Below are 22,787 nucleotides of genomic sequence, written 5' to 3'. Positions count from 1 at the left end.
TTGATTAATGTACTGACTGAAGTGTGGAACGTCCTCCCTTCTCTCCTCCTTTTGCAAGAATCCCTGGCTTCCTTCCTTCCAAAACCAGCTTGGTACCCCTCATAGAAGAGGCCCCTCCTGATCCCCTCTCCTTCAGACAATTACTTTGTCTTCCTTTGTATTTCCTTATCTGTGTCCATGTTCAATTCTCCCAGCAGAATGTAAACTCCTTGAGGGCTGGGACTGTTTACTTTCTGTCTTTCTATCCCTAATGCCTGGTCCACATAACATTCAGGTCATATTAGGATCACAGATGAAGTCACTGAATGGCAAGAATTTAATCAAATGAGATAATATTTGTAAAATGCTGGGCACAGGGCCTGACACAAAGTAACTGATGTGTGTGTGTGTGTGTGTGTATAAATGTTAGCTGTTACTGTTATTAAGCACTTCCAATGTCCAGGCACCATGCTAAAGACTGGAGGTACAAAGAAAGGTAAAAACAGACTCTGTTCTCAAGGAATTCACATTCTAACAGAGTAAATATATAAACAGTTTGTCAATAACTTCCAATATGTAGAGTTAGTCTTTCTCTGACAAAGGCCTCATTCCTCAAATATATAGAGAACTGAGTCAAATTTATAAGAATATGAGTCATTCCCCAATTGATAAAAGGTCAAAGGATATGAACAGACAGTTTTCAGACAAAGTAATCAAAGCTATCTATAGTTTATATGTATATATATATAGTTATAGAAAAATACTCTAATTCACTATTGATTAGAGAAATGAAAATTAAAACAACTCTGAGGTACCACCTCACACCCAACAAATTGGCTAATATTAGAGAAAAGGAGAATGATAAATGTTGGAGAGGATGTGGGAAAATTGGCACACTAATGCATTGTTGGTGGAGTTGTGAAATGATCCAACCCTTCTGGAGAGCAATTTGGAACTATGCCCAAAGGGCTATAAAATTGTGCATGCCCTTTGATCCAGCAATACCACTTCTAGGTCTATAATCCAAAGATATCCCCCAAAAGGGAAAAGGACCTGCTTTACAAACATTTATAGCAGCTCTTTTTGTAGTGGCCAAGAACTGGAAACTGAGCGGATGCCCATCAATTGGGGAACCACTGAACAGACTGTAGTACATGATTGTGATGGAAATACTATTGCACTATTTAAAAAAAAAAAAAGAATAAGCAGGAAGCTTTCAGAAAAAACCTGGAATACTTACATGAACTGATAAAAAATAAAGTGAGTTGAAGCAGGAGAACATTGTACCCAGTAACAGTAATATTGTACAATGATCAACTGTGAATAACGTAGCTATTCTCAGTAACAGAAAAAATGGAGACAATTCTGAAGGATGCAGAAAGAAAAATATTATCCACCTCCGGAGAAAGAATTGATAGAATCTGAATGCAGATCAAAGTATACTGGTTTGTTTTTTTTTACTTTCTTTATTTTTCTTGGGGGTTTTTGGTCTGTGTCTTCTTTCACAACATGACTAATTAATATGGAAATATGTTTTGCATGACTGCACATGTATAACCTTTATCAAATTGCTTGTCTTCTCGATGACGGGGGAGGGAAAGGAGGGTAGGACAGAATCTAGAACTCAGAATTGTAAAGCACAAAGGTTAAAAATTGTTTTTACATAAAATTGGAAAAAATAAAATGTTTGGGTTTTTTTTTTTAAGAAGGAAACTTAGTCCATAAGGGTCATCTAATCCAAAACTATTTTACAGCGAAGGAAAATGAGTCTTGACTACTGCTCTAGACCACACCTTCAGTGACACAGAGCTGTGATTTGAACCCAGGTAACTCTGGCTCTGCCTCTAGAGAACTTGGGTGCAAAGTGAACTTAACTGATTGAGATTCATGCTATTCCAGGCTTTGTCTTCAGCCACATTCTTTCCAACATGGAAATGAACGGCTTGAATGAAGATGTCACTGCTGTGCAACCATGACCCAAAGCTGAGCCAAGGTGTTGGGTGAAGGAATCAGTAATATTCAAAAGAAATTCATCAGTTAGGATCATGGATGCAAATTAACAAGAAAGTCGAAAGGGGCATGAGTGCAGTCCAGCATTCAGGTCCAGCTCCGCAAGGAGAGAAGTTGGGGAATTTCCAAGTAAAGAGAAATGCACCAACATCCATCCCAAGGTGACCTGTTCTAATTTAGGTTGCCTCTAATTGTAAGATAAAGTCTACCAGCACATGAGTGAGCGTGCGCATGCGTGCACACACACACACACATATCCCAGTCTTCCCACCCTCAAAGTCCTTCACATTCTGCTGGTTATTTCCCTCCAGATTCTCTCTCGCTTATCAGTTTTTAAGCTGTGATGCCTAGAACTAATTGAACATGATATGGAGGCACCATTACCTTCCTATTCCTAAATATGCCCCCTCTTAATGCAGACCAAGATGGTGTTAGTTTTTTTTTCATTGCCACTTCTGACTTCTGTTGACTTTGTAATCCACTAAAATCCCAAGATCTGTTTTGGACAAACTAACCATGCCTCCCCCACCCTGAATTTGAGACAGATTCTTTTTTTAAAAATTTATTTATTGGGGCCTAGATGGCATAGTGAGTAAGAGTGCCAGCCCCAGAGTCAGGAGGACCGTGCATCAGTTCTGGCCTAAGATACTTAACACCCACACAAAAAAACTGGCCGTTGTAACCTTAGGCAAGTTACTTAACCCCAATTGCTTTAAAAAAAATTATTTATTTACAGGGCAGCTAGGTGGCACAGTGAATAGAGAGCCCTGGAGTCAGGAGGACCTGAGTTCAAATCCAGCCTCAGACATTTAACACAAAAACTAGCCGTGTGACCTTGGGCAAGACATTTAACCCCAATTGCCCTCCAAAAAGCACAAAAAAAAAATATTATTTTTACATTTATTTAGTTTACAATATTTAGTTTACAACATTCAGTTCCACAATCCTTTGAGTTCCAAATTTTTCCCCCTCCCTCTCCTCTTCCCTCCTCGCCATGATGACATGCAGTCCAATATAGGTTCCACAAATACCTTTGCATTACACATTAGTCAAGTGGTAAAGAAGAATTCTAACCAATGGAGTGAATGAGAAAGAAGGAACGAAACAAAACACAAAAGAGAGAGAGCAAGCAGCTTGCTTTGATCTGCATTCAGATTCTGTAGTTCTTTCTCTGGATGTGGATAGCCCTTTCTATCATGAGTCTTTTGGAGTTTTTTTATAGCCTGGCATTGCTGACAGGAGCCCAGTCTATCAAAGTCAGTCCTCACAGATACTGTGTGTCTGTCATTGTGTACAATGTTCTCCTGGTTCTGCTCCCCTCACTCAGCATCAGTTCGTATAAGTCTCTCTAGGTTATGAAGTCCATCTGCTCCTCATTTCTTATAGCACAATACTATGTCATAACATCCATATACCACAACTTGTTTAGCCATTCCCAATTGATGGGCATCCCCTGATTTCCAGTTCTTGACTACCACAAAAAGAGCTGCTATAAATATTTTTGTACATAAGGGTCTTCCTCCCACTTGTATGATCTCTTTGGGATACAGCCTTAGAAGTGGTATTGCTGGGTCAAAGGGTATGCACATTTTTGTAGCCCTTTGGGCATAGTTCCAAATTGCTCTCCAAAATGATTTGGATCAGTTCACAACTCCGCCAACAATGCGTTAGTGTTCCAATTTTTCCACATCCTCTCCAGTATTTATCATTTTCCTGTTTTGTCATCTTAGATTCTTTTTTCAAAAAAAAAAGCTTAAGACTTTATAGTTATACTCTGTTCATCTTCAGTGAGTCAAAAAATGCACGCAGGCAGGCACGCACACACATATACAAATGTGACAAGTCACACCCGAACTTTCCATCTTCAAGAATGGTTACTCTTGGCTGTAATTAAATCAAAACTGAATTACTCAACATCTGTTGAATGCCCAAGTAATGGTCCAGACCCTTGAAGAGGATACTGCTGTAGGACCCCCAGGTCCTTACCACCTGCCAAAAGGCATTCAATCCAAAAGATCTCTCAGTCTATAACTAGCCTCTGGCTGGCTATTCCCTGCTTACTTCTATCTCTCAAACTTACTCTCCTGCTTAGTCTACCCACATTATATTTCTCGTTCGAATTTAAACAACCAGCTTCTGGAGATCAGCCTGATAAAGATCTGAGGGTCTGAGTAGTCAGGTGTAAACAGGGTGACATGGCAACCAAAAAGGCTAACGAGTCTAGGCCATCTTGCTAAACTCTCAGTCAGTCCACAAACATATACCAAGCTCCTCCTTTGTGCCAGGCACTGTTAGACATTGGACAAAACAAGGCCCAAAGTGCCCATTTCTAGAAAAGGTGGATGGACACCTTGTCATTTGAACTCAGATCTTCCAGCCTCAGTGCTCTACCCACTAAACCACTGGCTTGTATTCTCATAGGGTTAGATCTCTGAGGTTTCTTCCAACTCTGAGACTCTGAGATTTCATGAATACCAGTCAACATTATCAGATCCCAACAGCATCTGAGTAGGGGACGTGAAGCTGACTAAAGCCACCTGGAAATCAGACCATATTCTTCCTTCTTCCTGGATGTGGCCATGTGGTTCCCCAACTCACCCTCTCCTACCCACCCCCCAGGTTCTGAGCCCTCTGACTCTCCTGCAGCCAGATTCAGTGGGAACCCCCATGCTCAAGTGTGTGCCCCATCACCAGCCCTGAGGAGAGCTGTCTCTGCCCTCCCCTGGCCCTGAGGAGCTGGCAGGCTCCCAAGGCTCCCATAGCTCCAATGGCTTGAGATCGATAGCTTTAGACCAGACTCGCAGTCTGCCTTTGCTGTCACCTGATTCATTTGTTTTGCCTCCTAGTCTCTGGGTACCCCAGACATCTCAGGATCCCAGCTTCCTACTTAACAACTCTTGCCTGCCCAGGAGGTAATCAATACAAATGCCAAGGTCTCAGGCACCACTTTGCCACAGCTCCATTCTACCAGCTTCCCCACCCACTGGAGTGGGATTGGGATGGACTGGCCATACTCCAGACCCTGCCTTGGGTATTTCTTTGCTGCCCTTTGCTAACTAGTGCAAAAGTCACTGGTTTCTCAATTATCTTCTCAGTGCCTCTTAATGCCTGTGGTCTCTGTCTCAAGTCAACATACATTTATATATATTCCAGGGCAGCTAGGTGCCATAGTGGATAGAGTTTCATGCACAGAGTCGGGAAAACTCATCTCCATGAGTTCAAATCCACCCTCAGATACTTATTAGCCATGTGACTCTGGGCAAGTCACTTAACCTTGCTTGCTTCAATTTCTTCATCTGTAAAATGAGCTGGAGGAGGAAATGGCAACCACTGCAGTATCTTTGAAGAAAACCCCAAATGGGGTCAGGAAGAGTCAGGACTAGACAACAACAAATACATGATATCGTATGTCATATGATTAAACTACACACACATATATAACATATATGTAATCATTTGCATACATACCATCTTTGCCATTAGAGAGTAACCTCTTTGAGGACAGGGACTGCTCTTTCCCCCCCCGCTTATCCCCAGTGCCCAGCTCCGTGCCCGGCAGTAGTTGGCACTCAATAAATGCCCACTGATTGACTGTGTGACCTATCTAAATAACACTGTCTTTCTCCTTAGAATGTAAGGTCCTAAAATAAACCAAGGAAGGTCCTCAAGGTCCAGCACTTTTTGTTTGCTTTTTTTTTTCTATCCCCAGGGCTTAGAGCAATACCCAGAATACTGTAAGCCCTTAATAAATGCCTGACTTATTGTCTGGATTTAAATCTCATCTCTACTACTTATTTTGTGTGACATAAGCCAATTAACCTCTCTAAGCCTCAGTTTCCTCATCAGTAAAATTGGCTGGTTGAACTCTATGGCCTCTGAGGTCTCTTTCTGCTCTAAATCTGTGCTCTTATAAGGAACGGGCATTTATTAATCACCTCCTGTATCCATAGCCCTATGTACAAGGTACCATATTAGATGTCAGAGCTACAAGATGAAAAACCATACAGCCCTTCTCCTTCGCTACTTTCTCAGGGTTGCCATGTATTAAGAGCTTTCTGTCATGGACCAGCAACTCTGGGGGGTATGTGGGGCCTCAGCCAGATCAATCCTTTCCCTCCCAGGCATATAAAAGGTCAGTTCGGTCTAAGGCCTGGTAAAACCTAGCTTTGTTCCAGCATTTCTGGAAAAGTCCGAGACTTTCTTTTTGTTTTGAATGAGGGGTAAAGAAAGGAAGGGACAAGTCCATTTAGCATCCTCCTGAGTTTCTAATTTGCTGGATGAGCTGTCAATCAAAACCAGTCTAGATGATGATGCCATCACCATCAGAAATGATGCTGACTGAGTTAGCCAATGACATTGCTGCAAAGTGAGAAAGGGACCTTAAATCTAGTTGTGAACATTATGGCGGCTACGGGAAGCAAAGTGTGTTCCCATCAATTGGGGAATGGCTGTTATTAATTTAAACACAAGCTATACTTAGCAGAGATTCACTATTTCCCATGTGGTTTTCTTTTCCTTTCTTTGTATATGGAAACATTCACGTCTACATGTTTGTCAGGTTCATAAGAAGAAAAATACAAAGCTGGAGAGAGAAGATGCCAGCACAAAAAATGTTGAGTGAATGGCTCTGCCATCTTGGTTCCAGGAGCAGATCAGGGATTCACCAAGGGCAGAGATCAGTGTGAATACTCCAGGCAGGCTTCTCAGACATGGGACACCTGCAGAGGGTTTAGGGCTGGGAGGCAGCTTGTCAGTCATCCAGTCCCACTCCCCTCATGTTATACAGATGAAGAAACCCAGGCTCAGGGAAAGCCAGAGACTCACCAAACATGCGACTAAGAGTCGGCTGCAAAGCCCGGATGTGTCCCCCAGGTCTCTTGGCTTCCACTCCACCAGCTGGGCCTTGTGGATGGCAGGATCTGGACAGGAGAGGAGAAGCGGGTAAGTCACCCAGGCAAAGGAAGGGCCCCAACAGAGGATTGCCAAAGACAGCCGGGGCTGCTCTGTAGAGAATGTTGGAGATCAGAAAGAACTTGGTGTCTCCTCCCAGCAGAAGGGAAGTTCTCTGAGGGCACAATTTGGTGGTGGTTTTGTAGTCCCAGTACCTTGAACAGGAAAAGAGCTTCATGAACGCTCCTTGGGTTGGATTTGGAAGCCACCATGAGTTTATAAGCAGGGGAGGAACACAGTGAAAGTTAAACTTTGATTAGATCCATCCCAGTGAACTGGGGGAGAAGGTGCCCATCAGATCAACTAGTTTCTTCTCTTAAAAAAATGGAGTGGAATGAGGAAAGGGAAAAAACCCAGCAGGAAAAGCAACTCAGGTATTTCCTTAGGAAAGCTGAAGCACGCACAATGCCTCCTTTTCTTCCAGGGCAAGAGGATTCTTGGGGAGCAGCCACCCGGCATGTACGTGCAGCCTGGTGGCAGCTACTGAACACGCTTGCCCAACTGATTGCGGCCCCGGAGCACAAAGGCTGCCCCCGTGCCAAGCTTCACACAAATGCCTCCTTCACACCCACTCAGGCTGGCATGTGCAACTCCAACTGACTGGGAGAAACGGCCCCAGGCCCCCCCCCCCCCCCCACCTAAGGACTGCACAGCCCTGCCTCCAGAGCCCTGCATGGGCGGGGCTCCTTTCATCCTGCCACTCCTGCATCCCCACCCTGGCTCCTTCTGCAGAGGAGTTCTGGGGAGAGGAAAGGGAAGCCTGCTGGAACCAAAGGCTGATCGGCGATCTCTCGGATTTGTGATGACTTCTTTTCTCATCGTTTATTGCACCATCAAATGTCCCTGTATATCCAGTCCCAGTATTCAGTAACATCAGTAAGTCAGTCAAAAAACATTTATTAAAGACTTCCTGTGTGCCAGGCATTGTGCTAAGCACTGGGCATACAAAAGGTGGCAAAACCCTGCCCTCAAGGAGTTCGCCCTCCTTATAAATCATCATTTATAAACTAATCATTAATCACGATTATCATTATAATCACCATTATATCACTAGATTATGGCACATCTTGACCTGGATGGCCCGCAGATATCTTAAGCTCAACATGTCCAAAACTGAACCCCTCATCTTTCCCCCAAGCCTCCCCACTTCCAAATTCTCCTGTTTGGTTGAGAGAACCCCCACCCTCCTAGTCCCCTTTGGTGCCGTCTTGGCTTCAGGAGCAGAAGAGGGATTCATCCTATTTCACTTCTCATACTCGCTTACCCCACAGATCCAGAACTTGTTGCCAAGTTCTCTCAGGTCCATCAACCCCACCCTGGTGCAGACTCCTCACCTCACATCTAGACTATTGGTAGGTGTCAACCAAAAAGAAGATGGAGAGATTCCTGAGTCATTGGAAAGTGAAAAGATTGGAAAGAAAATAAGAAAGCAAGAGAAAGAGGAAGGAAGGAAGGAAGGATGGAAGGAAGGAAGGAAGGAAGGAAGGAAGGAAGGAAGGAAGGAAGGAAGGAAGGAAGGAAGGAAGGAAGGAAGGAAGGAAGGAAGGAAGGAAGGAAGGAAGGAAGGAAGGAAGGAAAGAAGGAAGGAAGGAAGGAAGGAAAGAAGGAAGGAAGGATGGATGGCACAGTGGAGAAATCACTGACTCTTGAGTCAAAAGACCTCCTGGCTTTAAATCCTTCCTCATTCTCACTACTTGTGAGACCTTGGACAAGGACGTAATATCCTTGAGACTCAGTTACCTCATCTGTAAAATGAAGGGGGTAGAATAAATGGCCTCTGAGGTCCCTTCCAGTAATAAGTCTCCAATCCTATTGTCAAAACGGCACTAAAAAAATGGGGGGGGAAGGATAAAGAAGTGGGGAGGTGGGGACACAGGGCAGAGAGTGAATGACAAATGGTTGTTGAGTGGAATGCAGGACCTGTCTGGCACGTGGATACTGGACATGATTTGAGGACCCAGTAGACCAAAAATATCTCCCCCATCTGCTGGCCATGGGTAAATAAAATTCTCTGCCGTGAAATTTAATACAGGCTCTAGAGTTAAAGCATCACTGTCCAAGGGAGCTAAGAGTAAGCCTCCTTCAGCCCTAAATCCCATTATCCCACGAATTAAATGCCAGGACAGCAAAGGGATTTAAGATTTGTTTTAACCCTTGCTCACTGCCCCTCTGAAGCTCATTTGTGAGGGGGGTGGGAAGGGTGCATCCCTGAACCCCCTCCACAGGCACAAAAACCCAGAGTTTATAAAAAGGAGTCCCCTCGGGGTTCCCTTAAATAGAAGCCCACCTGGATCCCACAGAAGCTTTTGTTTACAGAGCATCAATTATTTGCTAGCAAAGCAGCCTGGAGGGAGACAGGTAGGAACAGGGGATGCTTAGGCTGAAGGAAAACAAAAAGTCTTGGGAGAGACAAGATCTCTCTTCCAGTATCTGAAGGACTGACTTGTTTTGATTCTCCAGTCTCAGAGTTCAGGCACAATTCAGTGCTGGATAAGGAAGCACTTCGTAGCAGAGTCCATCTAAAGATGGAACGGTGCTCAAACAGGTAGTGAGCTCCCTGTCAGTGGGAGTCTTCCAGCACCAGCTAGATCTCCTTGTTGGGATTTTGTGGTGGCTAGGGTGGAGGGCACCAGAAAACAGTAAGCCCCTTGAGGGCAGGGACTATTCTCTGTAGCACCTAGCACAGTACCTTCCAGAAAAGTTAATAAATGCTGGTCGATGGACTGTCTGACTGATTGTAGGTGTGTTCTCTAAATATCTAATTTATCCCCTCTAAAAACAGAAGGAAGAAAGGTGGAGCTCAGAAAAACTTTCTCAGGCCTTGTTTCCTCGGAAGGGTGACATGGTGTTCAATCATTGTCTAAGGATGGGATGGAGTACGGACGATTAGCAAATTCACAAAGGGGAGTGCTGTTTTTAATTGTACATTTTTTACTTCAACGCAATGATGTTTAATGAAATGTTTTGGATAATAGGATCTCAGAGTTAAGTCTGGGGGAGAGGGACCTCAGAGGCCTAGTCCCTCACCCCCATTTTACAGAAAAGGAAACTGAGGCCTTCAGAGATGAAGCAAGTGACTTGCCCAAGGTCACATAAGTGGCAGAGTCAGTCCTTCTTGGAATTCTTCACCCTGTTTCAGAAGTCTTATTTAATTATAATCAGTACTCATGAGTCACCAATGTGTTTGAATTTCCACAAATGTTCTTGAATTTTCTATCTCCTACACATCACAGAAGGGACAAAGCTGTAACAGAAGAAGGAAGAAGTTCTTCAATCAGACAATGATTTGCCTAACAACAAAAGTGTGACCTGATCCTTAAATGATGAATTTGCCAACTATTTGCTTAAACCTTTTCTCCTCTATTTGGGACCAAGGCACCACCAGCCTTCACAACCTTGGAGACATCTTCAGCTCCAGCCCTCCTGTCCAATCAGTGGTCGGGCCAAGTGACGTCATTCCTCCTTTCTGTTCATCCAGACACCTCCCTAGTTCAGGCCCCACTCACCTCTTTCTGGTCTAGACTATTGCAATTGCTTCCTAACTGGTACCGGAATGAAGCTTCGACCCTCTAGTCCTTTCTCCATACAGTTTGCCAAATAATTTTCCTACAGCACAAGTCTGACAATGTCATTCACACTCTGATTTGGGACAATATGGGACTTAGTTTCCATTTTAATCCTCTGGGGGATAGGGAGAGCATGAGGCAAAATCTGAGGCATCCAAAGGTTAAGAGAATTGACCAGATCACACAGCTAACAAGTGGCTGAAGCAAAATTCAAAGCAACCGGAATCCAGGCAAAATTGCTTTATTTTTTATGTTTTGTGGATTACAGTTTAGCTACTACACAAATCTGTGTACATGTGGTTTTGCTCCCAGTAGACGGCCCACTTCTGGAGGGTAGGGTCTGTTTGTGCGCATGCACCACACACACCACACCATACACCACACACATGCACACACAGCACACACATGCACACATACCATACCACACCACACGCACACACCACACACATGCATATGAGCACACACGTGCGCGCACATACCACACACAGCACATGCACACACCACACACATGCATGCACACCACACCACACACGCACACACCACACGCACATGCATACGCGCACACACGTGCATGCACATACCACACACGCACAGCACACACACCACACGCATGCACACACACCACACACACGCACACACCATACCACACCATACACCACACACACATGCATACGCACACACCACACACGCATGCATATGCGCACACATGCGTGCGCACATGCCACACACACCACACACATACCACACACATACCACACACCACACACGCACACATACACCACACACATGCACACACACACCACACACACACACACACACACACTATTAAGATGAAAGCTTGGCCCCAGATTCTCCCACATCACATGCTCCTGTCTCCTCCAGCTCTCCTAGTTCAGGAGGAAGGAGCCACGGCATTTTCCTGGTCCCGCTCCACCCCACGCTGGCCAAAGATAGAGCCCCCTTGGGGAATCAGACATTCTCCATCGCCTGCAGCTGACCTGCAGCCCTGAATGCAAACAGCTGATAAGCACTCAGCCACTTTGTTCAGAGCAGCTTTGAATTCTGGACTTCACTGTCCCCGAAAAATCAATTTCCAACGAACTCTCTGCGGCTCTTTCCGTGCCTGGCTGCTAGGATTTCACTGGGCACAGGAATGGGTATCCAAGGAACAAAAGAGAACCAGACAAGGCTGGGTCCAGAGTGCCAGGGAGTCGGGCTTTTCCAGGGCCCTAACAAGCCGAATGTCTGCATCACTGCACACACACTCTCACAGCTCGGTTTTTTTGAGATCTCATGGTAGCTCTCAGAGAGAGGCAGAAATCCTGGATTCAAGTCTTGCCTCTTACACACACTGTCTATGCTGAGTCCCTTAACATCTTGGTGAGCCGAGGTAACGCTTTAATTATAAATTATTCCTAAACGCTTGGTCTACATTTGGTGGCAGGAGCTTTCCTAACAGGACTCTCCTATCTTAATAAAATCATAGGTCTGGGCCAGGAAAAAAAAAAACTGCAGTCGACAGAGCTTTTGCAACAAAATCAGAAACATTTTTTGCTTGTATTTCCAATATAAGGTATTTATATAAACTCCAAGAGGGAAGAGATAGTTTCGGTTTCATCTCTAAATTCCTAGGATTTCGCACACATAGCGCTTAATAAATGCCTGTTGGTTGATTGATGATTGACTCAATGTCCCAATGCCAGATTTCCAATCGGTAGAGCATGAAGAGAATTCAGAGAAATTTGAGAAGACTTGTCTGAACAAAGCTAACAGAGGCAGAAGAATGAGTTGCATGACCTGTAAACCACCAGAACTCTAGCCGTGCAATGATCAATCTTGTATTTGTTGTGATTCTGTGGTCTACCCTGCAGAATGTAAGCAGGGATTCCTTCATTATCTTCCTATCCCCCAGCCTCCCACAGTGCCTAACACATAGAAGGCACTTAAAAAAATCCTTGTCCACTGACAATTCCAGATGGCAGATGATGGAACATATCTCCTTCAATTAGGGAAGGTGGGGAAATCACTGGGAATAAGAGGATTTTTAAAATATCAATAGAACATTTATGTTTTTGAAAATAATTTCTCAAGAAAGAGTCAGAGGAGAGGAACACATAGTTCATAAGTGGAGACGTGTAAATTATTAACAATATGAAAAATGTGCCAAGTCACTAACAATGAGACACATAAATCAAAATCACCTTGAGGTTACCTGTGTGTACCTGGGCAGGCTACATCACCCACTGAGGGGCCTCAGTCTCCTCATCTGTGGAACAGGGCTGTATTAGATCAGGGACTCTTAAATGTCTTTTTGCATCAAGCACCCCTTTGACAGCCTGGCGAAGCTTATGGAGCCCTCAGAATCATATTTTAAATATACAAAATAAAATATATAGGATAAAGGTAATTAGTCATATTGGAATGCTATCGCCAAAATATAAAGGAAGATAAAAGCCAAGGAAGGCCCCTTCAAGCTCTGAATTGTTGATCCTACTTTGCTGGTTCTGAGCTTCTCAATGTTACTACTCCCTCCCATAACATCTCATCCTGTCCACCCTCTAGAAATGGCCTCAACCCACCAAAGGTTTTCTTGATATTTTTTTTACTTTTTTTTTAACCTGGGCACTAAGGCAAGCCCAGGGCTGCCCATCTGGACCCCTCCCCCTTGCCCACCTCCCATCTGACTACAACTTTGGGGCTGGCATCTTTTCAGTTCCATCAAGGTTATGAAAGAGGCCAGGAAGCATTTAATCTTCCTCATTTCCTCTAAAGCGTTTTTCTAATCATTTCCTAAATTTGTTGCTGATTATGACCTTTGTTTTAAGTAGTACAGAATCTGACTGCACACAGACTGCTGACTCTGAAATGATGTCCACATTAATAACCAGTTGCTTCCTATTTCTTGGGGAAAAGACAATTTTGTGTGTGCATGGGATATGTGGGTGGGTGGTATGGTACTATTCAAGGTCTTACTGAATTGCCAGCTTCTCCTCTGTGATTTGGTGGAATCCACTGGATAATAATAACAATGGCTAACATTTATATGGCGCATTAAGGTTTGAGAAGTGCTTTACAAATATTATCTCATATTCACCTTTTATAGATGAGGAAACTGAGGCAGACAGCAGAGAACTTATTTGCCCAGGGTCACATAGCTAGAAAGTGTTTGAGCCTAAATTTGAACTCAGGACTTCCTGACTCCAGGTCCAGTGCTCTGTGAACTGTACTGCCTAGGTGCCAATGCCTAGGATTCTCCATTCTTGTGAAGGTGGCCTTCTTACTGAGCCTTACACATGATACTCCATCTCCCATCTCTTTGCTTTGGCTGTTCCCAGTGACTAAATGTACTCCCTTCTCACCTTTACCACCTACATGAGGCCTTTCTTGAATGCCCCTCCCCTAGCTTCTAGTGCTTCTCCCAAATTACACTGTAGGAACTTTGTATTTTTTTTATATTTATCTCTCTGTGTACTTTTTATTTCCCCCAATAGAATGTGAGCTCTTTGAAGGCAAGAAGAACTTCGTTTTTGTCTTCTTTATCTCTAACACTTAACACGGGGACTGTTTTATGGTATGTGCTTAACAAATGTTTATTAATTGATTGATTATATATGAAGCAGCTAACTGTCTCAGCGGAACTCTGGGCCTGGAAAGACCTCAATTCAAATCCAGGCTCAGACACTTTTTTGTTGTTGTTGTTTTTTGTTTTTTTGCTATTTGGAGGGTAATTGGGGTTAAGTGACTTGCCCAAGGACACTGATTTTTGTGTTAAGTGTCTGAGGCCACATTTGAACTCAGGTCCTCCTGACTCCAGGGCCAGTGCTCTATTCATTGCACCACCACCGAGCCGCCCCCAGGCTAAGACACTTTAACTATCAGTGTAAAAGGATTTGTTTTGTGAAGTTTGGATTCAATCAAAGGGTGGCACTTCAGGACCTAGAGGACCACATGTAGCCTCAAGGCTGCAGGTTTCCCACCCCTGCTCCTGTAAAGGCAGCTGGCCTTGAAGGGCCCTGGTTTTGAATCTAGGCTCTGACTGACTAGTTTGGGGCAGGGTCCAGATACATAACATATCTGGGACTCAGGTTCCTCAACTGTAAAATGGGGATGATAATCTTACAGCGTTTTTGTGAGAATTAAAAACAATAATTCATGCAAAGCACTTTCTAAGCTTTTAAGTACTACATGAAGTCCAGTTATTATGATTGTTGTTTCTTTTGATAATGGTGTTCATCTCTTGAAGAATGGAATGGGAAAGAAAAACACATGGAATCACAAGATCATGGACTTGGCAAAGGGACCTCCAGGCCAGCTAGCCCATTCTACAGAGGCTGAAAGGAGGGGAGTGACATACCCAAGGTCACACAAGCGGTTGAAGTGAGAGGTGTCAGTTGAGATGCTTCATGAATTTGGACTAGGTCAGGAGTTCTTTACCTGGAGCCAATGAATTTTTTTTGGAGGGGGAGGGCAGGGCAATTTGGGTTAAGTGACTTGCCCAAGGTCACATGGCTAGATTTTTATGTTAAGTGTTTGAGGCCACATTTGAACTTAGCTCCTCCTGACTCCAGGGCCAGTGCTCTATTCACTGCACCACCTAGCCATCCCAATGAATTTGTTTTTAAGAATATTTTAATAGCTAAATTTCAACAGTCAAGTCAACAAGCACCAATTAAACACCTACTGTGTACCAGGTGCAATGCTAAGCACTGAGGATACAAAGAAAGCTGCAAGACAGTCCCTGCCCCAAAGAGCTCACAGTCTAATGGGGGAGAGAACACGGAACCAGCAATGGGGTTTCTTTGTTGTCTCGTATATTTAAAAACATTCTTCTGAAAAAGGGTCTTTGGCTTCCCTGGCTTGCCACAGGGGTCCAGGACACACAAAAAGGAGAGGAATGCTTCCAAATTCTGGGATTAGATCAGTCTGACACAGCCCCTTCTGTTGATATGCTGAGATCTGGCAGGTCCAGGTTGGGCAGAGGATTCAGGGAGGAACGGTCTGAATGGACAGGTCAGCGGCATGAGCTCCAAGGGGTCTCAAGGAAAAGGCACAAACAGGAAATGGATCTGAGTGTCCAGGCCCAGGTCAAGGTTCAAGATTCAAGCCAAACATGAAGGAAGCAAGTAAGAAAAGCAGGTCAGCCAGAAAGAAGAGGGGCAGCCTCTTGGAAAGGGTCACAGACCAGGACCAGCAGAAGCTGTGTGCCTTCTGTCCTAGCATGGGCCGATGAGGGCTGACACCAATGGGCTGCTCTCAAGGGTAGGCAGGGCTTTGTACAGCACTGGACAACCTGGGCCCTCCAGGCCACACATGGCTGGCTGGGCCCTCAAGTGCAGCCCTTTGACTGAATCCAAACTTCACAGAACAAATCCCCTGGCATGGTAGGTTCTGGAGATTGTAGCAGGAGGTTAAACCATCCAAGTCAGGCTGGGTCAGGAGCCAGGCCTGCCCAGGAATGTCAGAAATGGAATGAGCAGGGTAGAGAGGAGGGGGCCAGGAGATGGAGATTCTCAAGCCAAAGAGGTCCTCACTGCACCAGGAAGCAAGCTACCAGAGCTATGGGGAAATGGTCAGCTGCAACAATCCCCCTTTGAAATAACAATACTTACTATAAACTAGCATTTACATAGCACTTACTATATGCCAGCCTCTGTGCTAAGTGTTTTACAAATATTACCTCCTTTGGTCCCTGAGAGGGAGGTCTTATTATTATCTCCACTTTACAGTGGAAACTGAGGCAGAGGTGAAGTTACTTGTCCAGAGTCACGCAAGTCAGCTATTAAGTGTCTGAAGCTGATTTGAACTCAGGGCTTCCTGACTCCCAGACCAGTGCTCTGTCCACACCTAGCAGCCTTAGCAGCTTTGGTCTCTTTATTTTGGTGCCATGCATTCACTGCCCTTGGCCAGGCTGGTGTGGTGCCAGTCCAGAGTCTCAGACCAGACTGAAAAATGATTCAACAGGTCAAGAGTGGTGGTGGTAGTAGTAGTAGTAGTAGTGGTAGTAGTAGTAATAGCACCATTATAGGAGAGATCACACATTTAGAGCTGGAAGGTACTTTCCTTGATCATTCTCATCCAACCCATTTTATGGACAAGGTCACTGGGTAGGAGGTGAACCTCTAATTGTGAAGCCATTTTTCCTGCCACTCCATGCATTTCTTCATTATCAGAGAGTTGGACAAGGGCTATCACAGGTTATCTGGTCCTGATGAACCATCAAACCAAATGTGCAGCATGGCTCCAAGCAGTCAATGAGTCCCCTCTGAGCACTCCAGGGATGGGGATCTCACTACCTTATGGGCAGCCCCTCCCGCTTCCTAAATCTGCCTCTCTGTTCCTTCTACTCATTGCCCTCTGGGTCCAAGTAACATGTCTCCTCTGTCTTCCAACCTAACAACCCTTCAAAAGCTTGAAGACTGTGACATTTAAAGAGTTTGAGACACATAGTTAATCATTTTATGAACAATGCTGGCATTTTACCAATAAAAGGGTCAGTGATGCCTTTGAATGCCAAAGACCAATTATAGCAGTGGGCTCATCTCATAGCTGATATGCCCTTGGAAGAGTGGGCGCTCCTGAGAATGGCAGTCAACTCTGATTGGTTAACAATTAATGGGAGAATAAATATTAAAATGAGGGGTGGGCTATATTACAATGAGGGTCTTGGGGTATGTGGCTTGGGTCACCCAAATCTTGGTCAGAGATCTGTCAATTTCCATATCACCTGTCTGACAAAAGGAAGGATCCACATTTCCCCATATCTGTCTGAGTAAACACGAGCAGGATCCCTGCATTCATCTAAACTTAAGAATTTCTTCACTGTCTTTAATTAGATGTTAGCTTTCCTGACTGGGGAAGTCTTTGAGCAAGATTTCCCACACTAGTTGATTTTTGGATGAGGCAGTAGAAAAGGGGAAAAACCCTGGTCCTCATTCAATAATTAGCTATTAAATATAAGAGAGATAGAATCATTTCTCTCAAAGACAGTCACCGGGCCCCTAACTGATGCTTCCTCTTACTCTTGAGCTATTTATTAAGCTAGCTTTAGCGAGATCCTAGGAGACTGGGTCACAAAACTGAGAAGTTCTGATGGGATTAAGAGAAAAAGGAATAATCCAATTTATGGCCCCTAGATGGTCAGCTCTACCAGGACCCCACAGTGAGGCATCCTGGGCTCCCACTCACATTTCCATAGCACTTAAAAGTTTTACAAAGCACTTTCCTCACATTCCTAGGAGGGAAGGAGTATAACTTTTATTATTTCCATTAAAAAAAAAAAAGAAACTGACGTATAGCTTGCCTCGGGGTTATAGGGTGTAAAGCTGTCAGGGAATTTGGAAAGCATCTCCTCTAAGCTTCTTATGGGACAAAGGGGAAACCGAAGCCCACAGAGGAGCAGTGACAGCCCTAAGTCACACAGCGGTCACTACCTGAGCCAGGATCTGAATCCAGGTCCTCCAAAACTAATACTCTTTTCACCACATTGCATCAACTCTAAACAGACCCAGACCAACAGTCATCCAAAATGCTGACACATGAGACTTTCTACGTGAGAAAAGACATGTACCTGGTTTTGTCGACCTTCCCCTGCAGCTGTATAAATAACAGCGGGTCAAGGGAAGTTATCAAACAAGGCTTGGACGGATGCCTCAGCTAATGAACTGCTTGCAATTGTAATGCTAGTCTGCATGTTTAAAAAGGGGGAAAGCATGTAAAGTCCTCTTACAGAAGGCTATAATTCAACCCAGATTTTTCTCTTTTTTCTTTCAGGAAGGCCTCATGAATTGTGGGAGAGGGAAAATGGTCAGGAGTCATGGCGGCACATTTGAGCAGCACAGTGATAGAGTTTGCAGAGAAACTTGCCAACTGGATGCCTGGGCTCCCGGTGATGGCTGACAGCCAGCCACCTCTCCTGACTCAGGCTGGGGGGTGAGGAAGGGGGGCACCCACCTGGACACAGGAAGCATTGGAAACAGAATGGGAACAGAACAGGGGAACCATACAGTCAGAGAGAGAGAGAGTGAAAACCAATGCCTGCTCTCCACTCAGAGAATGCAAGCCTCCCGAGGTGAGGAGAGTTTCATTTGGGTCTATGTATCTCCAGCACATACTTAATATAAGCTAGTGAGAGGAACACAGAGACACCAAAGGAAAAACAGAGAGAGACCTGGACACAGAATCTGCAGGATTGTGATCTAGGAAAGCCAGCCTCCTCATTTCAGAGCAGAGGAACTGATTCAAACATCTTGAATAATGTGTCCAAGATAACATAACTAAAAAGTGATGGAGCTGGAACCCAAACCCGGGTCCTCTGACATCAAACCCAACAGTCTTCTTACCCTTTACTACAAAGTACTAACCAAACACCAAACTATGAGAGTATGCAGTAGGTGCTTAATAAATGTTTGAGTTGAATCTGGGTTGAATTGAGCCACAGCCCTTTCCTTCCTTTAAGCATGGGCAGAGAGGAAGTCCCATAAATTCAAAAGAATGCTGACCAGCTGTTCTATAGCTAAATTTCCAATAAAATAATTTTAAAAAACTATTCTATATATAGTCTGAATTTCAAGACTTTTAAGTCTAGGTTCTGACCCTAGGCAGTCATGCAGCAAGGATGAAGTCACCTAATCTCTATGGGTTTCAATTTCCTTTTTTGTCAGGTGAGACATTTGGCCCAGATGACCTCAACTATTCTTTCCAATGCTAATATCCATTTACTCCAGAAACATTTGCTGAAGACCTACTATATGCAAGGCAGGCACTGTGAAGGCTACAGCAACAGTCAAGGTGGTGAGCTAAAGTATGAATAAGTATAACCCAAAGACAGTGCAATGAGTTCACAGGAGGGGCAGAAACAAAAGGGCAGCCAGCCCAGGGAGGAAGGGGCCACTTCCAGCTGGGAGATCAAGGTAGAGTCCATGGAAGAGGAGCCACTTGATCAGGGTCTTGGAAAGAAAGACAGGTAGAAACTCATCAGATCAAGATGGTGGGAGAGGCAGCCACAAAGAATGAGGAAGACAAGGGCCATGACCTGGAGGACTGAAGACATGACCAGGGAAGGATGAGCAATCCATTTTGGCTAGAGCATATGATAGGTGTAAGCATGACATGAGGCCCTTAGCTTAGTCCAGGCATTCCTTGGGAGGCAATGGGCACTGGAGGTCTCTGAGCAGGGAAGTAGTGAAGTCAGAACTCCTGCGTCAGGAAGACAAATCTGACTCTGTGGTGTATGTAGAGGCCCAGCCTTCAATCCCAGAGGCAGGAAGGATCACCTGAGCTCAGGAGTTTTGAGCTGCAGGAAAACTCAAGCAGGTCAGGAGTCCACACTAATTCCAATACCAATGGCATGAGTACCCAGAAGGGAGGCCATCAGGCTTCCAAAGGCATAGAGGAAGCAGCCCAGGCTGGAAACAGAGATTGGCAAAGCTTCCCTGCCAATCAGCAGCCTGGGCAAGAGAGAGAGACCAGCTTCAAAAACTATATCCTCATCTGGCAGAAATGTGTGGGGTGGATTAGTGGAATCAAATTCAATTTAACCACAAACTCTTATTAAAAGCTGATTAGAGGCCTGCCTTTCTAGGCTTTTAATAAGGATTTGTTGAGAAATTGAATTTAATTCTTCCAATCCTTCGAATCAAACAAAATTACCCAATAAAAAAAAGCCAACTCTATGTAAGCTAAGAAGCTTCAGGGGATAATGGGGAAGAATCAGGGAGAATGGGGTTCAGGTAATGCCTCTGACACCAGCTGTGTGACCTAGGGCAAGTCTCTCTCAATGCCACAGGTGCAGGGCTGTTCTGGTGGAAGGAGTTTCTCACCTGGGAGTTCCTCATCAATGAAATTGAAGATCTAATCCAAAAAATGAAAATCAACCAATAATCATTTATTAAGTGCCTACTATATGTGCAAAGGACTGTGGTAGGTGCTTGGGACAAAAATGAAAGTCCCTGCAGTCTAACAGGGAATAAAAAGAAATAGACACAAATTCTTATGATACAAAGCAGACATGCCAAATCCAGGGGAAGTTCAAAGTGTTCTAGAGGAAAGAAGGAGCTCACTTCCTGCAAGAAGGAAGGAGAGTAGGTTTCATGGGGAACGTGGCACCTAAATTAGGACTTAAAGGACGAGGGATGGGAGGAGGGGCAGGTGAGGGGAGAGGAGAAGAGAGGGGAAGGGAGGAGAGGAGAGGGAGAAAGGGGAGGGATATACGGAGAGATGACAGAGGAAGGGGACAGAGATAGAGAATAAAAGAGATGAAATGGAGGAGGAGAAGAGAGAAAAGAGAGACAGAAGAAAAGAGAAGAGAGGAAAGGGAGGAGAGGGAGAAGAGAGCAGAGGGAGACAGAGACAGACAGAGAGGGAGAGAGACAGAAAGACAGAGACTAAGCTTACCTTAGGATCTATCCCCAGTACATAAATAGTCACAAGCTTTGAACAGGCATTTTTCAAAGGAACAAATCCAAGCTATCAACAGCGTTATGAAAAGCTGTCCTAAATCGCCAATAATTAGAGAAATGCAAACAGCTCTGAAGTCCAATCCTCCCCCATGAGATCAGCAAAGTTGAGAAAAAAAAGGAAAAGGATGATTGCTGGATGAACTCCAAGGAGAACAGACCCCCCCCCCTCCCAACAGCTGGTGACACTCAGCACGGCCATTCTCTCTGCCACAATAATAATCTGTGCCTGTGCTTATATCCCCAAAGAAATCAAAGAGAAAAAGGTCCTATGCCTACAAAAAGATCACTTGCAGCTCTTTCTGTAGAACCAAAGGACTGAACACTGAAGGGGTGCCCGTCAAATAGGGAATGGGTAAACAATGATGGAACATGAATATAAGTGAATACTGTCATGTCATTAAAAATAATGAAAAGGACCATTTCAGAGAAACTTGGGGAGACTTCTATGAGCCAGTACAGAGTGAAGTGAGCAGAACCAGAGAACAATTTATACAATAACAATATTATAAACAACCCTGAGAGACTTCAGATCTCTGATCCAGGCAATGACTAATTACAATTCCAGAGAATCAATGAAGCATGCCACCCACCTTCTGAAAGAGAGGTGATGAACGCAAGATGCAGAATAAAAGACATTATGGACATGGCCAATGTGTCCAAATCTATTTTGCTTTATTATGCCTATTTGTTGCAGGGATTTTATTTTTCTGGGAGTAAGAAAGGCATGGACACAGAGTTGGTGAAAAAGAAGGAAAAGAAAAAAAAAGAAAGGTCATTTGGAAAGGAAAATGACAAATGCTGGAGGCAATGTAGAAAAATTGGAACACTAATGCATTGTTGATGGAGTTATGAACTGGTCCCACCATTCTGGAGAACAATTTAGAACTATACCCAAAGGGCTATAAAAACTGTACATACATATCCTTTAACACAGCAATGCCACTTTTGTTTCAGTCATGTCCAACTCTCTGTGACCCCATTTGGGGTTTTCTTGGCAGAGATACTGGAGTGGTTTGCCATTTCCTTCTCCAGCTCATTTTACAGATGAGGAAATCAAGGCAAACAGGGTAAAGTGACTTTTTTAGGGTCAAACTTGCTTAGGAAGTGTCTGAGGCCAGATATGAATTCAATAGACCAATCTTCCTAATTCCAGGTCTGGCACTCTACCCACTGTGCCACCTAGTTTCCCTGCAATACTACTACTAGGTCTGAATCCCAAAAGGGATCAAAGAAATGGGAAATGGACCCACAAGTATTGACTTGTATTGATCTCAATTGATTACAATACAGTAATACAATAGTAAAGCTAACTGTAATGGGAATGTAAATTTTTAAGATCTTCCCTGCCCCTAGGCTAAAGTGCACCTGGAGCCTGGGGTGGGAGGCTGGTTTTTCAGGAGATACTTCTTGATTGGGCAGTGAGTCAATAAGGTTGTTACATTCTCTGACCCAGGAGAAGGCTATATAAGCCCTGATGTGTAGCTTTGTTTTGGGGCTCACTTTGAGAAGTGTTCTGTGATTTGATCAGATGAAACTATGGAAAGCCGTTGTCCAGAGCCCCCCCCAGCTTTGAAACCCAGATGTTGATTTGGTATGGATGTAATGGTTGGACAGTTTGAAATCTGTCTACTTGATCTGTTTCTGTCTTGATAATTCTGTCTGTATATTCTGAAGTTCGGGGTGCTGACCTCTTTCCCCTGAACTAGGTAAACGATACATGTTTGACTGATTAAAGTAAACTTGTTAACCCATTTTGAGTTGCTTTCCTTTATCAAAGTGCAGTGTGAGCAGCCACCCTGGGGATGCTGAGGTGCTTGCTGCTACA

The 22,787-nt window shown here is 44.3% G+C and overlaps 1 protein-coding gene across 1 annotated transcript in view; it reads right to left on the bottom strand.

The window, feature by feature from the left end:
- Positions 1-22,787, bottom strand: part of LOC138165279 (KN motif and ankyrin repeat domain-containing protein 4-like) — a 98,067-nt gene that overhangs the window by 59,426 nt on the left and 15,854 nt on the right. The window contains exon 2 of the mRNA XM_069093437.1: positions 6,814-6,908. The gene's annotated coding sequence lies outside the window, so the exon portion shown is untranslated. The remainder of the gene's footprint in view (positions 1-6,813; positions 6,909-22,787) is intronic.

The sequence above is a fragment of the Petaurus breviceps genome, unplaced genomic scaffold (assembly GCF_028583685.1).
Source record: "Petaurus breviceps papuanus isolate PSGF00001 unplaced genomic scaffold, PetGlider_PUasm1.0 208, whole genome shotgun sequence".
NCBI lineage: Eukaryota > Metazoa > Chordata > Mammalia > Diprotodontia > Petauridae > Petaurus > Petaurus breviceps.
This window is presented reverse-complemented; position numbering and strand designations above follow the sequence as displayed.